This window comes from Hyperolius riggenbachi, chromosome 4 (genome assembly GCF_040937935.1).
Source record: "Hyperolius riggenbachi isolate aHypRig1 chromosome 4, aHypRig1.pri, whole genome shotgun sequence".
Lineage (NCBI taxonomy): Eukaryota > Metazoa > Chordata > Amphibia > Anura > Hyperoliidae > Hyperolius > Hyperolius riggenbachi.
The window spans coordinates 139,346,335-139,360,455 of record NC_090649.1 but is presented as its reverse complement, the minus strand read 5'-3'; positions in this window follow the sequence as shown (position 1 = coordinate 139,360,455).

Genomic DNA, 14,121 nt, shown 5'->3' with positions numbered 1-14,121 from the left:
ATCCTAGTCTTAGGTGTGAGGTCCTTGGTCTCAACACCTGGGAACTAGTCTAACAGATAAACAGTAATACTTTAACGGCTATCACCGGAATCTGACTAAGTGTGAATTCCCAGCTCTGGCTGGTTCTAACACACTGTAAGATCTGACTGGGGTCTGAGTGCTCACATGTAAGTTTTCGTGACAGCAGACAACTTGCAACTGACAAGCATGTCCTATATATAGGGAGGCTTCGGTTGGATGCAACCGTGAATTGCATCGTTTACAGGGACGCCCCGTGTAGGCACATCTCCCACACGGTCCCCTCCCTAACCTCTCACCTGTCAACCGCATCCTAGAAGCTGCAAAAAAGAAATTTAAAATCACAAACACTGGTCCACATGACAGCCCGGGGGCCCCAGGTCTCTCTCACTCGTTGGGGCCCCCAAACCACCATGCGACACCTAGAGGGAAGTGTGGGCAAGCCCTGGACCTCTCACCTCCAGGGAACTCACCCCACCACCTCTAAACTGAATGCCAACTGCAACAAACACAATTGCTAACTTCCAGCTAGAGCAATATCCTGCCTCTATCTGGCCAGCAGACACCAGTCAGCCAATCAGGTGTACTGTCATACACCCTTTGTCTGCTGTACCAAATCTAGCAGGAATTACATAAATTAACATTCAGGTGGGAGGCTTCGGTTGGATGCAATCGTGAATTGCATCATTTACAGGGACGCCCCCGGGCTGTCATGTGGACCAGTGTTTGTGATTTTAAATTTCTTTTTTGCAGCTTCTAGGATGCGGTTGACAGGTGAGAGGTTAGGGAGGGGACCGTGTGGGAGATGTGCCTAAATGGGGCATCCCTGTAAACGATGCAATTCACGATTGCATCCAACCGAAGCCTCCCACCTGAATGCTAATTTATGTAATTCCTGCTAGATTTGGTACAGCAGACAAAGGGTGTATGACAGTACACCTGATTGGCTGACTGGCGTCTGCTGGCCAGATAGAGGCAGGATATTGCTCTAGCTGGAAGCTAGCAATTGTGTTTGTTTTAGGAGGTGAGAGCCCTGGAGCAGGCTGTTTGCGCCTGTCCTCCCCTTATGTGTTGCGCCCAGGTCATGCGCATGTAGCAGAACGCAATGGACGTTAAGGTAAGTGCCTGTTTTTAATCTTGGGAGGTGTGTGCGGGCGGCTCTTCCCGGCACTGGCCACGCTGGGGAGATCACCTGCACCCCCCAGCCTCCCCCTCCGGGGTGCCGCTGTGTGGGTTCCAGGCGGTGAGAGAGCCTGGGACCCCCGCGGCCCCCCGGTTGTATGGGGGCAATGGGAAGCCTCCTCGTGGCGCCCCTGGATAGTGCTAATGTAGCATGAACTAATTCCCGCAGGGCAATTGTTTTGCGGTTTTGGTTTTTGACCCTGCATATTTAGGCATGCGAAAGCAAATGCATATTTGCATGAGCAATGTCTCGTGATTAGCCAATAGGCCAAATTTGCAAAGCCAGATTTGTCAGGTTCACTTGGTTGATGCACACATTTTCTCTCTGGTGTAATTAGCACTACTAGCATAAGGGTCCTGTCGCCTGGCCCGCGCGTGCGTAGCTCTCAATCTGTGTGCACTAGAAGGAGCAGGCGAACCAGCAGCGCGTTGCTGCGCGGCAGAAGCCGCCGGCTGGAATGCAGAGATAGCCACCATGCCGCTTGCCCGCGCTGCGGCATCTCCGCTATTCATTACATACTACTGGTGTTTTTGTCGTCAGGAGAGGTAAGAGATTACCTCTCAATCTTATTTTACCTATTAGAAGTTTATATGTATTTTTACTCTTGAGTGCCTCTATCCTTACAAAGATCCTAAAGAGGCTTTCATTGTCCTCCTCTGCAGCCCTATTCCAGCACTGGGACCCCAATGGGTGGCCTCCCTGCGCATGTGCACTAGCACCTTCCGTTTATACTCTGGCGGAAATAGCCAAGCCTGATTGGGTCCATGCTACTGCAGGTGGCAAACAGCATCTACAAACTCTTTTTTGAGACTCTCAGTGCTGGGACAGGGCTGGAAAGGGTGAAGGAAGCCTCTTTAGGATCCAGAGATCCCCCTTCTCAAGGTAAGTAACCTTTATGGGGCACTTTTTTTCACTACTGATACACTTTAAGGCAATTCTAGATTGCACACTCACAAATGCAAGGCTCTCTCCCTTATTATGTGCTGTAACTGTTGCATGTTTTGTTTGCCACATTTATGTGTTATACTTGCCTATTATGCATCTGCACTAATAATTTACTGTTTACTGTGGCAGGGAACACAGAACCCCTATATTAAACATGAATACAGTAGCAAAGATATTAGTAACTGAAACATAGGTTTAGATATGTAAAGACCAGAAACAGAAAAAATTGTTCCTCCGAAGAGCAAACTAAAGGATTGTTTTCTATAATAAAAGTGACTTATATGCATGAAATGCTCGGTACAAACAAATTAATCTCACTCTTCAGACTGTGTGAGAATAGCTGAGAACAAAATACTAATATAAAACTCTTCATTTTTAATATAATGAATTGCATTTTAGTTTATATTATCTTTATACCTTGAGGAGGTCTAAAAGAATGTTAAAAAGTAATACTGCATCTATGAACCGTCGCAATTTAGAGGTTGCTCGGGGGGTAGAATCCCCAGAATCCGCAGTACAGAAGTATATGCTTTATAATAAAGGAACAAACTGTTTCTAGAGGGGGATTTGTTTAATAACAATGTGTAAATTGCTAAAAGGCCAGTACTATTCAGCTTAGTGCTGCTAGGAAGTGCATTCTTCTAATGGTGAACACAATTATCTGGTTGCCATTAGCAGTAATGTGTAGCTGTGCTTTTATTATTAAATATAATTTGCTATATTTTTACTTATTTTCAAATGTGGGTGAGCAGTACAGGCGGGGTCCCAAACACTCACACTTCCAGGATCATCATCTTTAAAGAGTAGCAAAGTCAGATCTACATGAGTTGTGGTAATGTTCCTCAATCGTCATCATGAGAGACCTCATGGTGCATCTAACATACTGTACAATGAATTTCATTCTGCAGTTGATGTGTTTGATGGGGAATATTCATCCAATATTTCAAACATGTGGGGAATGTAAAATTTAGTGTATCTCTAAAATAGCTATAGTAAAGTTTGTTCCTCCAGAGTACATCAACTAACATTTCAGCAGTATACACTAAACACCTCATAAAGACACACTTCATCATACAGAAAATGTAAATGTAAAAAAACTGGCAAATTTAGGAATATGTGAACTGGAAATAAATTTACTGTTTGGGACTCATAGTAGGGGTTTCTCATTATTAGTTGATTGCAAGGCTTAGAATGTGCAATGGTTTTAGCTCTATCAACACGAGACAGGTCATTTTGGCGCCTGCCCGGCACTGCATAGTGCCTGACTTGGGAGCTGCCATTGACCATACAGTTATACGGTCTGTAGCGGCGCAGGAATATTTATCTGCAATTTGGGTACCATCAAAAGCTAGACCCTTATTTACGTGTCCCCCCTTATTTGCTAAAACTCGGAGGAGGAATAGTATTTACCATCGGCCCCAACTTTCGGTGGAAGCAGGGTAAGACGTCTTTCAGCTTACCCAACTAAACGCTAATGGGACAATACATACACCTATCAACAGCCTTAGCAGGAGACTGTAATGTAGATCAAGTAATCTTTGAGATGTGCCCCTAAAGTCTACCCCAAGGCTGAATTCTCAGAGAAATTCCAACAATAAGATTTTCAAAGTTTGCAACAAGTGACAAATCATGACCAAGAATAGTAGAATACAATTTACTATAAATGACCGTCCACACTCACGTGCAAAATTCAGATAGAAAAAATAGTATGGCCATCAAACTGTACAGTATATCAGTAATAAGTACATTAGAAGGAAGATTAACAAGGGATACCTGGGTGCCAAGCAACCCACCATGGGATTCTGATTCAGTGCTAACTTCTTTCTAAATTACCGAGCATCTCTGAGACCTCAGGACATTATTTCTGTTCCTCTCCCCTTTATTGTTGAGGCTATGAATTACAAACTACTCAAACAAGCTATTAAATGTTATGGAAAAACAGGACAACAACAGAATGCTACCAAGTTATAGCTGCCTTTGAAGATGTGGAGCAGTGATTCATGAAACAAGCATCAGGTTATATGTTTTCAGTGATCCCGTTTATCCTGCAAATGTGCTTTTATTGATCTACATTAAGACTTTAACATCTGTGTTCGAACATTTAATTAAAGAGGTGACTTTTATAGACTTTGGGACAATTATTAAACTATGGGAGAGGTTCCTGCCCTCTAGTGATTACTTCTATGTATTGTTCATGTATATGTGCACTAACTGTGCAATAGCATTATATTCTATACTGTATTTTGAATTAGTATTGTCTAAATGTTTATTAAACATTTTATAATTTAGAGAATTGAGAAAATTAAAATCCACCAGTTTTTTTTACAAGAATGCCAGAAATCCCTTGCCGTGAGACCGCTCCATACCTTTACATCACATATTGGCATACAGGTCCAGTTCACTCTACACACCACTACAACACACACACCATAACTTTGTTTTAGAAGGTATCTGAAGCACAATATTTCATGCATCATTTACTTGCCGGGTCTATGCTTAAAGGGACCCTAAGCAGAGGCATAAAAAAGAATCCTACAGCCCCCCCCATAGCCTTTGGTGTCCTCTGGGTCCCCTCCATGGTCCCACTGGTGGCTGCAGTAAGAGTGCAACTTTGGCCAAAGTCAGGTATGCGTAGCCCATCAAGGCACCCAGAGCCTCATTGTGCCCTTCACTGTAAGAGTCCTGCAAATGCACGGTTTTTATTCTTTCAAGTACCATGTATGCGCAAAACTCATACATCGATGGGCGTGCTGACACACTGGGTGCCTGGATGGCGCATGAGCGACTCTGTCTGAAATTGCACACCTACCAGAGCCACAGGCGGGACTACCGAGGAGGCCCGGAGAAAACCAGAGGGATGGGATCATGTTCTGCTTCAGTAGGCAGTATATCACAGTTCATGTTGGCATTCACAGTTCCCTCACTGAACTGTAGCTCACCAGTACCTGCAGCCCCTTACCATGACATTCCCACCACCATGCTTGACTTGTCAAGACACACTTGTCTTTGTACATTTCCACTGGTTGCTGCCACACGAATGACAACATCTGAACAAAATAAGTTTATATTGGTCTCATAAGACCACAGAACATGGTTCCAGTAATCCATGCACTAGTCGTCTCGTCTTCGGCAAACTGCAAGATTTCTTGTGCATAGCCTTCAGAAGAGGCTTCCATCTGGAACCTCTGAATATGATGCTAAGCTTCTTTGGTCGAACATGGCAAGGCTTGTTCTAAGTGGAAACTGTCCTGTTAAAATGCTGTATGGTCTTGGTGAGTGTGCTTTAGCGCAGTTTCAGGGTGTTGGCAAACTTCTTATAACCTAGACCATCTGTATGTAGAGTAACAAATCATCAGAGAGTTCTTTGCCATGAGGTGCCATGTTGAACTTCCAGTGACAAGCATGAGAGAGTGTGACAGCGATAACACTAATATATACAGTACATACATATGCTGACAAGAATATATACTATCTATACAAGATACAGTATATATATTGATAGTGGGGGTGGGGAAAAGTTTTCCAGTGTCATAGAGTTAAAGTTTCAACCTCTTTTTAAACAGGTACATTGTAAGAAATCCATAGTACGCCTTAATTGGGAGGTCATTAGCATGCAACAGTTAGGCTTCTCCTCTGTTTGGACTGGCACTTGGGGTAGACCTTTACTGAATTCATCATGGAGTTATTTAACTGAGAAGAACATTTAAATCCAGCTCTCGGGGTTACTCTACAAAGTTTATTTAAACTCCTTTTGCATGTTAAATGTAATTTTGAGCAAGAATAATCTCCCATGCTGCATTATTACTGAATATGCAAATCATCCTTTTATGTCCCTGAAAGCCAGACAAACATTCAGAGCTGCTGGTGCGCAGTTTGCATACAGCCAATACATTTTATAGAGTTATACTAATCCAGCATGCATAAAACTGTTTCAGACTTGTTGGTCCTCATTAATGCGAGGCATGGATTAATATAGCTCTATGAGGTGGGACTTGGGCAATTGTGTGTTACAGAGTACCCATTTGATAGTCCCACCTCAGAGAGCCATACTAGCCCATGTTTTGCACTGATGAGGACCAACAAGTTTGAAACAGATGTATGCATGTGGGATTAGTATGGTTCTGTAAAATTAATTAGCTTTAGACAAACTGCACACCAGCAATTCTAGATGTGCATTTTTCTCCCAGGCCGGTTTCACATCAGCAACCAGTGATTTCATTGTGGCGCAATTGGATGATCGGATCGCACCACAACACTATAGGCCCCGTTCACATCACAAACGCGGATGGCCATGCGTTTGGAACGCGTGCGGACCGCAACGCGTACGAACGCACGCCATCCGCGTTTGTGTGCGTTGCGTGGCTGATCCCATCACTGAAAAGTGAATGGGACAGCCATGCGTTTTTACAAAAAATGCATGCAGCATGCGTTCCTGGACCGCACAGGTCCAGAACGCATGCAGTGTGAACATCAGACATTGCACTCTATGCAATGTCTGATGTCGTGCGCGTCGGCCACCTGCACGCGTTTCCAAAACGCGGCTGGAAACGCGTGCAGCCTCGTGCATACCTGCGGTAATGCGTGTTAATGTAATTGCTGTGAGAAAAACATACCATAATTAAGGCTCTCTAGCGTTCACTTCCTGTGGTGGAAATACATATTGCAAGCAAGTGTTCAATAGACTTTCATTACTTTAGCGTCACCCTGCGGTAAAAAAGGGTAACTTAACGCAATGAAAATGCGCTCGTGTGAAAGGGGCCTCAGGGTCACAAAGGAATGAGTTGTTTATCCAGTAATGTTGCATCATGGTAGATATTTCTTGCTCACCTAAAGATGAAGAATTTCATGTTCCATTTTAAGAAGGCAAAGTTATATTTAGCATAGTTGTTTAGTAAAGTGAATTCTAAATTTTGTTTGATCCCTTACAAAATCCTATTGGTTTTGGCTTACCATGAACTAACTGGGTCCTCTGTCTTTAACATGTACAAGAAGTGAACAGAAGCTCACTAAGTAAAGACAAAGAAAGACAGGGACACCGAGAGCCCAATATGGTGTAGTATGTATTGGTAATTGAGGAAAGTTTAAAGGTAAGTATAGTAATACTCACAAACTAGGGTTACCACTTAGGCAACCACTGTAATAGCAGGTGGGAAGAACAAGCCTGTCCCCACTCAGGGTTAAGAACAGGGCTGCTCAATCCGATCCGGGAGACATCCGGATAGTTGCTATCCATGATATCTCACAGTTACCTGTGCGGGGTGGGCGGGGGGGGGGTCAATCTTACCTGTCTAATGTCTTCTTCGGTCCGTCCCTCGGCGCCTCCCATGATGCGGTCCAAGCGGCGGTCACGTGATTACAAACACTTCCTCCTTCCGGGTTGAAGGAGGAAGTGTTTGTAATCACGTGACGCGTATGGAGCGCATCGTGGAAGGCGCTGAGGGACAGACCGAAGAAGACATCAGACAGGTAAGATTGACCCCGCACAGGTTTACTGGGAGATATCAGGATAACAACTATCCGGATGTCTTCCGGATCGGATTTGAGCAGCCCTGGTTAAGAAGTCGCTCTCTCTAGATAGGAAGAAGTGTGAGGGTCTCCGCCCTTCCACCAAGGTTGGACTGGTATAATATAAGAGTGAACAGACGCGCCAAAAGGATAAAATGTTATAACATTTTTAAAACATGGAACTGGTGGAAGCGGACTCTTACCCATCCAAAGGACACCGTAGAAATGTGTTAACGTATAACAGAAAATGTATTCATACACTCCACAATTTTTGCGAGGCATTTCCCGGATGTGAGTATACAGCTAATGCTGTCCAGGTCTATGCCAAGCGCCTTAGAGGCGCTTGGCATAGACCTGTAGTGTCCTTTGGAGTGGGTAAGAGTCAACCTCCACCACTTCCATGTTTTAAAAATGTTATAACATTTTATCCTTTTGGTGCCTCTGTTCACTCTTATATAGAAGCTCATTAAGAGCTAGGAGCTCACGTAGAGCTAATGGCATATGCATAAAGAAAAACACATCAGCCTGAATAACAGTAAATAGATGTATGCTGTTCGAGAAATTGCGCTAAGTGACAGTCCGGCATAGACAGCCAATTATTGTAAATTATTTCACTTTTTTCTTATTTGACATGATAATAAACTGTCCTAGCATTAGCTTTTAAAGCACACTTTATGAGTAAGCGTATAATAAAGCACTACAGGTGTTTGGTAAATGTCAAATAATCATAACTTTGGGAGGCATTCTCAGCTTGATATGACAAATTGACTTCATATGCCATTCATACTTACATGGAACACTTGTTAAAAATAATGCTGCTATGCACAGCTGTTTGCTACATATACAAAATGACTGTCTCAATGGGCAGTGCAGCTTCAAAACAGGCCCAGATGTTTCCTTATTTGAATTACTTACCATTAACACATTCACAGTAGTTAACCTTTAAAGCTACAATATGTGAAAGTTAAATTGCAGATTACAAATCCAATGCAATGCCAGATACATTATTCACGGTCCAAGATAAATTCTTATAATTAGTATAATTCTAAAGCTCATATGACATATGGCAAGCCAGAATGTATTTGGAGATAAAGAAGTTTATTCACTTAAGTTTAGTGGAATTATGTATTTATTGTAACCCACTGAAGCGGTTTATTGAAAAATACAGTTATAAACAATTTGAATTCCTTAAAAAAAAATGCTTACAGTATGTGTATAGCTGGGTGGGGATCAACTATACAACTTCCAAAATGCTCAGATTCTGGAGTGAATCCGCAAAGATTCTGGAGTGAATCGCTCCAGGATATTTGGGCAAATCAACCATACTAACATTCATGATCTGCTGACCTGTGCTTTGTCATTTTTTAACCTCCTTGGCAGTAATCCCGAGTCAGGCTTGGGATGGAAATCCGCAGCTTAGAGCAGTAATTCTGTGCCTGAGTGAGTTATGTGCAGGAGCTGCTGCAGGTCTCTCTGTGGGATGTTTAATCCCTTGTTTTTAGAGTCTAAAAGCTTGTGAAAAAATTGCATGGCTTTTAGACCCCAAATCTGGAAATAATCATTAACGCCAGGGAGGTTAACACCCCCATGTTGTGAAGTATTGAAATAATCAATAGAATTCCTTTGCTGCATCAAATAGGGCTTCCAATTCTCATACCATAACGGCTTAAAACAAAGAACAAAACTGAGAGCCCAATATGGTGTAGTATTTTAGATCAATTGCAGGTTACAATAAAACAACGGTTATACTCACAAACAGAGGTCACCACAAAGGCAACCACTGGAAAGGCAGGTGGGGAGAATTGAAACCTGACCCCACTCAGGTTTAAGAAGTCGCTCTCTGTAGACAGGAAAGAAAATGGGAATACACTTCTCCACCAAAGGTACACTAAACTGATTGGAAGTAGGTAAACAGAGGCGTAAATAAGTATAAAACCATTTAAAAACCATTTAAAAGAGGGAAGTACGGTGGACTTACCGCCCTTGTAGAGAAAACAGACTGTGAGACGTTACTATAATTCACAGTAACATTTATTAGATACTTCAAACGTGCAATGCGTTTTGCAGGTCACAATCCTGCTTCATCAGGCAATAAATTGGAGAATGCAAGAACGGATCTGTAACGTGGCCAAGCGCCTCACTGTCTCATACCATAAAGAAACAACAGACATTAGATTGTATTCTAACCTTTTCATAATGATGACACAAATATCACCTCTCAAGCAAGAACAATGCATATTGGGGTCACAACTAGTTCATGAAATGGGTCCAGGGGAGGACTTGGACCTTTTGGCCTGGGGGGAAAACACACTCTAGAGGCCTTTTTACGGCAGTCCCAGCCCAAAGCCATATCTTCTTTGTGAGCCGACGTATATAGTGTAATGCAGCATTACATGCAATTACGTAGATTACCCCCCTGCCCTCAGCAACCCAGGCTTTGGGTAAAAAATTGCTACCGTATTAGCAGTGATCAAAAGCCTGGGTCGGTCTTCAGGTGGCCACACACCATACAATTAAAAGATCCAATTTTTCAACAATTCGATAATTTCGATCAGTTGTCCCGAAAAATTTAGAACTTTTCTTTGTTTTCGATCATTACAGCCGAACAAATTTCTCATTGTTTTTGGAGATTGGACACTTTATGAAGAATTGTATGGTGTGTGATGAATTGTCAATTACTTGATGTACAGTTCCAATCAATTTTTTCTGAGTTTTCAATTATGTTATTCATGATTGGGGAAACATTGAACATAGGTGTGTGTTACATTGTTCAGATTTTTGAATTGTTACAATCAGTCAGATAAACTGATTGCTATTCTTGAATTGAACAGATATTAAAAAAATTGTATGGTGTGTGGCCACCTTTCCACTAGTACAGTGGGTTGCAAAAATATTCAGCCCCCTTGAAGTTTTCCACATTTTGTCACATTACTGCCACAAACATGCATCAATTTTATTAGAATTCCACATTAAAGACCAATACAAAGTGGTGTACATGTGAGAAGTGGATCGAAAATCATACATCATTCCAAACATTTTTTACAAATAAATAATTGCAAAGTGGGGTGTGCGTAATTATTCAGCCCCCTGAGTCAATATTTTGTGGAACCACCTTTTGCTGCAATTACAGCTGCCAGTCTTTTAGGGTATGTCTCTACCAGCTTTGCACATCTAGAGACTGAAATCTTTGCCCATTCTTCTTTGCAAAACAGCTCCAGCTCAGTCAAATTAGATGGACAGCGTTTGTGAACAGCAGTTTTCAGATCTTGCCACAGATTCTTGATTGGATTTAGATCTGGACTTTGACTGGGCCATTCTAACACATAGATATGTGTTGTTTTAAACCATTCCATTGTTGCCCTGGCTTTATGTTTAGGGTCATTGTCCTGCTGGAAGGTGAACCTCCGCCCCAGTCTCAAGTCTTTTGCAGTCTCCGAGAGGTTTTCTTCCAAGTTTGCCCTGTATTTGGCTCCATCTATCTTCCCATCAACTCTGACCAGTTTCCCTGTTCCTGCTGAAGACATGCACCCCCCGAGCATGATGCTGCCACCACCACCATATTTGACAGTGGGGATGGTGTGTTCAGAGTGATGTGCAGTGTTAGTTTTCCGCCACACATAGAGTTTTGCGTTTTGGCCAAAAAGTTCCATTTTGGTCTCATCTGACCAAAGCACCTTCTTCCACATGGTTGCTGTGTCCCCCACATGGCTTGTGGCAAACTGCAAATGGGACTTCTTATGCTTTCTGTTAACAATGCCTTTCTTCTTGCCACTCTTCCATAAAGGCCAACTTTGTACAGTGCATGACTAATAGTTGTCCTATGGACAGAGTCTCCCATCTGGGCTGTAGATCTCTGAAGCTCGTCCAGAGTCACCATGGGCCTCTTGACTGCATTTCTGATCAGCGCTCTCCTTGTTCGGCCTGTGAGTTTAGGTGGATGGCCTTCTCTTGGTAGGTTTACAGTTGTGCCATACTCCTTCCATTTCTGAATGATCGCTTGAACAGTGCTCCGTGGGATGTTCAAGGCTTTGGAAATCTTTTTGTAGCCTAAGCCTACTTTAAATTTCTCAATAACTTGATCCCTGACCTGTCTTGTGTGTTCTTTGGACTTCACGGTGTTGTTGCTCCCAATATTCTCTTAGACAACTTCTGAGGCCCTCACAGAGCAGCTGTATTTGTACTGACATTAGATTACACACAGGTGCACTCTATTTAGTCATTAGCACTCATCAGGCAATGTCTATAGGCAACTGACTGCACTCAGATCAAAGGGGGCCGAATAATTATGCACACACCACTTTGCAGTTATTTCTTTGTAAAAAAATGTTTGGAATCATGTATGATTTTTGTTCCACTTCTCATGTGTACACCACTTTGTGTTGGTCTTTCATGTGGAATTCCAATAAAATTGATTAATGTTTGTGGCAGTAATATGACAAAATGCGGAAAACTTCAAGTGGGCCGAAAACTTTTGCAACCCACTGTAAGTTGGTTTGCCCCAAATCAAGTCTATAGTGAAAACAAAACGAGGACTATGGTAGTGATTAGATTGTGAGCTCCTCTGAGGACAGTCAGTGACATAACTATGTACTCTGCAATGTGCTGCAGAAGATGTCAGTACTGTATAAATACATGATAATATCGTAAGACATTAGACTATGACTATGTTAGGATTAGATTGTGAGCTTCTCTGAGGACAGTCAGTGACATGGCTATGTACTCTGTACAGTGCTGCAGGATATGTCAGTGCTATATAAATACATAATAATAATATGGTAGGGCATTAGACTATGACTATGGTAGGATTAGATTGTGAGCTCCTCTGAGGACAGTCAGTGACATGACTATGTACTCTGTACAGTGCTGCAGAAGATGCCAGTGCTATACAAATACATAATAATAATATGGTAGGACATTAAACTATGACTATGGTAGGATTAGATTGTGAGCTCCTCTGAGGACAGTCAGTGACATGACTATGTACTGTGTAAAGTGCTGCAGAAGATGCCAGTGCTATATAAATACATAATAATAATATGGTAGGACATTAGACTATGACTCTGGTAGGATTAGATTGTGAGCTCCTATGAGGACAGTCAGTGACAGGACTATGTACTCTGTAATGTGCTGCAGAAGATGTCAGTGCGATATAAATACATAATAATAATAATATGGTAGGACATTAGACTATGACTATGGTTGGATTAGATTGTGAGCTTCTCTGAGGACAGTCAGTGACATGAATATGTACTCTGTAAAGTGGTGCAGAAGATGTCACTGCTATATGAATACATAATAATAATATGGTAGGACATTAGACTATGACTATGGTAGCATTAGATTGTGAGCTTCTCTGAGGACAGTCAGTGACGTGACTATGTACTCTGTAATGTGCTGCAGGAGATGTCAGTGCAATATAAATACAGAATAATAATATGGCAGGACATTAGACTATGACTATAGCAGGGATTAGAATGTGAGCTCCTCTGAGGACAGTCAGTGACATGACAATGTACTCTGTAATGTGCTGCAGGAGATGTCAGTACTATATAAATACATAATAATAATATGGGGGGTGAGGGTCATTTTACATTAGGGTACATCATTGGGGCGGCAAGAAGGATGCGGCATCACAAGGCTGCTTCTGGATCGATTTTAGCCTGAAATTGATTGGGAATCGGCTTGTGGTGTATGAGCACCTGACAGATCTCTCTAATCAGATTTGATTAGAGAGAGATTTTTCTCTTGGTCGAATTTGCCCACACATTGCTAGATGTGTGGGTACATGGTAGGATTACATTGTGAGCTCCTCTGAAAACAATCAGTGTCATGACTATGTATTCTGTAATGTGCAGCAGAAGATGTCATGTGTCAGAGAGAGAGAACCATAGAAACTTTGTGGGAGAGACAGGGAGTGATTCACATGCATGAGACAAGATGGAGAGGAATGTGTGAAAGAAAAATAGAGTACATAGGAAAGATGGGGGCATGGTGGGGGAGATTGAGAGGTATAGTGCATGGGGGAAAGGAGAAACAGCAGAGATCTCAGCAGGACTGCAGCCTTCTCTGTCCCATTTGGGAAGGTCCAGGACATGCTTGTAAAAGAAACCATTTCATTTGAGATAAAGGAGATAGCAGGGGAGAAAGGGGGCCTGTGAACACACACACACACACACACACACACACACACACACACACACACACACTGGAAGAACAATAGATAAGGGAGGAAGTCGGGCTGGCAATTAAGCTAATCTCAATTGTCCGGAGTTCAGCTTACACTGAGGATATACTGTGCAGTCCTGCCTTCTCTCCCTTCCACATGTCCCACAGATGCTCGGATGCTCCCAGCCTGACAGCACTCCTGTCTCTGTCCACCTTTGAAAATTCACTGCTAGCGACACACTTTGAAATTGCCGGCAAGAGGGGGCGGGGCGCCACACAGGAAGAAGAACAATACTGTGCATTGC